Raw genomic sequence first — 3,779 nt, forward strand, 5'->3', positions numbered from 1 at the left:
CTCTAGTGACCCACCGCTATTGACCCACCTACTCCAATGCTAGTAGCTTATTTTGCTACAAACTCTTTTTTTATGGTGCCAATTTAAATACTTTTATTGTGCAACGCTGTTTCCCTGTGTACATGTTCCATCATTCAAGTATTGAGAATGCCCAGTACTTTGCTATAGCAGCTCAACTTTAATAACTGCCACAGCATTTGCTACAAATTTAGTTCCTTCAATTTTATTGGTTGTAGAAGAATGCTATATTTATATTTAGGGTTGGCTTAATCAACCTCTTCAATGGTGGGCCCAGAGGAAGCACCACCAGGGGAGGAGCTCCTCCACCAGGGAAGCCCCCAGGCATCCCTCCAGGCCTGCCTCCTGCACTCTGGCACAACTTGGTGATGATGGGATGGCAGACTTTCTCCAGCTCCTTCTTTTTTTTTGGCGGAACTGGGGATTGAACTCAGGCCCTTGCGCTTGCCAGGGAAGCGCTTATTCCACTGAGCCATCTCCCCGGCCCCTCCAGCTCCTTCTGCTGATGTTCAAATTCTTTCTTCTCAGTCTGATTCTTATCCAGCCAGTTGATGATTTCATTACACTTGTCAAGAATCTTCTGTTTATCTTCATCATTAATCTTGCCTTGAAGCTTCTCATCTTCAGCAGTTGCTTTCATACTGAAAGCATAGAACTCCAACGAATTCTTGGAGGACACTTTGTCCCTTTGCTTCTCATTTTCAGCTTTGTACTTCTCTGCTTCCTGGACCATATGCTCTATGTCCTCCTTGCTCAAACATCCCTGATCGTTAGCGACGGTAATCTTGTTCTCTTTTCCTGTACTTTTGTCGACTGCAGAAACATTGAGGATACCATTGGCATCAATATCAAAAGTTACTTCCATCTGAGGAACACCACAGGGCACACGAGGTGTGCCTATGAGCTCAAACTAGCCAAGCAGGACATGGCTCAAATTTTTTTTCCTTGGTCATGGATTGCTCACCTTCGTCTACCTGAATGAGCATGCCGGGCTGGTTGTCAGAGAAGATAGTGAAGGTCTGGGTCTGCTTGGTAGGAACGGTGGTATTGCGCTTGATGAGGACTGTCATGATGCCACCAGCAGTTTCAGTACCAAGAGAAAGAGGAGTGACATCCAACAGTAGCAAATTTTGGGCATTTTCAGGCTTGTCTCCACATAAAATGGTTGCCTGAACAGCCGCACCATAAGCAACAGCCTCATCAGGATTGATGCTCTTATTCAATTCTTTTCCACTGAAGAAGCCCTGCAGAAGCTTCTGGATCTTGGGGATACAGATAGAACCACCCACCAGGACAATGTCATGGATCTGAGATTTGTCCAGTGTATCATCTCGAAGAGCCTTCTCCACAGAGTCCAGAGTGCCACGGAACAGGTCTGCACCCAGCTCTTCAAATCAAGCGTGGTAATGGAGGTGTAGGAGTCGATTCCTTCATAGAGGGAGTCAATCTCAGTACTGGCTTGGGCGCTGGAAGAGAGGATTCTCTTAGCTCGCTCACATGCAGTACGAAGATGGTGGACAGTGCTTTTGTTCTCACTGATGTCCTTCTTGTGCTTGCACTTGAATTCAGCAATAAAATGAATGACCAGGCCGGGGAGATGGTTCAGTGGAGTAAGTGCTTCCCTGGCAAGCGCAAGGACCTGAGTTCAATCCCCGGTTCTGCAAATAAATAAATAAATAAATAAATAAATAAATAAATAAAATGACCATTCGGTTGTCAAAACCTTCTCCACCTATGTGGGTGTCTCCAGCTGTAGATTTCACTTCAAAGATTCCATCTTCAATCCTGAGGATTGGCACATCAAAAGTGCCACCTCCTAAATCAAAAATCAGCACATTTCTTTCAGCTCCAGCCTTTTTGTCTAAGCCATAAGCAACAGCAGCAGCTGTTGGTTCATTGAGAATTCTAAGTACGTTAAGACCAGCAATAGTTCCAGCATCTTTGGTTGCCTGATGCTGAGAGTCATTAAAGTAAGCTGGCACAGTGAGCAGAGCATTGGTAACAGTCTTCCCTAGATAAGCTTCTGCAGTCTTCTTCCTTCATCTTTGTCTGCACCATACCGGATATCTTCTCTGGGTAGAAGCTCTTTGTCTCTCCTTTGTATTCTACATGAACCTTGGACCTGCCTGCATCATTCACCACCATAAAGGGCTGGTGCTTCACATCAGACTGGACAACAGCATCATCAGATCTACTTCCAATCAGATGCTTAGCACCAAAAACTATGTTGGTAGGGTTCACAGTCACTTGATTTTTTGCAGCATCTCCAATGAGTTGGTCAGTGTCAGTAAAAGTGACATAGCTTGGAGTGGTTCAGTTTCCCTGATTATTGGCAATTATCCCCACTTTTTCATGCTGGAAGACGCCCACACAGGAGTAGGTGGTGCCAAGGTCAATACCAACTGCAGATCCCTTTGACATGGTCGCTTGCATATAGGCCTGGCTGTTCTAGTGGAGATGGCACACGAGAAGCCCCTCACCTACCGGCGCGTTCAATGAGACCCTGCTACAAACTCTTTAATGGCTTAGCGCATCAATGAGGTGAGTCCCCTCATGACCCAGTCTCTTCTCTGAACATTCGTAATTCCTGTACTGAGAATCTGGCCCTTAATACATGAGCTTTGGGGAGCACACTGCACTTTAACCCTAACAAATCTTTAATGTGGGTGAAGTGTTCAGCTATGTTTCCCATCAGTTCAGCAGTAGCATTTCTGGGACTGTGCTGTGAGCCCCCGGTGGCCTTGCTGGGGACCTCCTCGCATGGATTTGCTCTGGACACAGCGTTAGTTTCCCCTGACGCTTCTTGCTGTCTCTTCCATCTGCCCGCCTCCCCATTGATGGGGGACCTCAGGCACTATGATTTCCAGTTCTGAGATAACACTGCCCTAAGAATAACAATGTTTGTCCAACAACAGCTGGAACCCATGGGGAAAGAAAACACAAGTGTTACACCTCTTTGGCTCAGGCTATCAGCTCTGCTCCTGAGGGATAATGTGGCCCTGTGACAATGGTGTGGCCCTCATGAGGGGATCAAACCCAAATGAGGTCAGTGACAGCAGTGGGGTAGGCTGGCCCAGTTTATTGCGTCTCTGAGTTCAAGAGCCTTGTTGTTTCCTGTGTGTGAGCGGGGCTGCGGTGCAGAGAATTGGTGCCGATTCCTCTTTAGCTCTGGTTAGATCTGAGGACAGGAGGGGTGGAGGAGGAGTGACAGGGACCACGTTGGAGGCAGTCATTTATGTCTTCACACTCAGAAAGCCCCAAATTGGATTACCCACCGGCAGTGATGTGCTCAGTTGCAGTTTTGTTTTAAAGAATCATGGGTGATTTTTAACTCTTCTTCTGTGTGTGTGTGTGTGTGTGTGTGCTGTTCTTTTTTGTTTGTTTTGCTTTTTGTCTTTTTTTGTAACACTGGATTAAGGACAATCTATTGTTTTTATGTATAGAAAACTCAAGAGTACACTTAGCCCAGTTTGGTGGCAAGCTCTTTAGCCTTTGCTTTCTCCAGCGTGGCATTACGAAACCCGGAATGTTGCCTCCCCAGTGACAGCGGATCTCATCATATCTGTCATTGTAGTTGGTCCTGATGGCCTCCGCCAGCTTGCCAGAGCGCCTTTGTCTTCCGAGTTGACTTGTGTGAAGGCGACAGTGGTACAGGTCTATCTGTGGACCAGACACCCCAGATTGGCCTTCCCCTTGATGATGCGGTAAGGGACCCCCATCTTGCAACACAGGGAAGGCAGGAACATGACCAGCTTGATGGG

The 3,779-nt window shown here is 46.8% G+C and overlaps 1 pseudogene; it reads right to left on the reverse strand.

Moving 5' to 3' along the window:
* Window positions 1-266: 266 nt before the first annotated feature.
* LOC101575543 lies at window positions 267-2,439 on the reverse strand (annotated as a pseudogene).
* Window positions 2,440-3,779: the final 1,340 nt, after the last annotated feature.

Source organism: Octodon degus, unplaced genomic scaffold, assembly GCF_000260255.1.
Source record: "Octodon degus isolate 3935 unplaced genomic scaffold, OctDeg1.0 scaffold00033, whole genome shotgun sequence".
NCBI classification, from domain to species: domain Eukaryota; kingdom Metazoa; phylum Chordata; class Mammalia; order Rodentia; family Octodontidae; genus Octodon; species Octodon degus.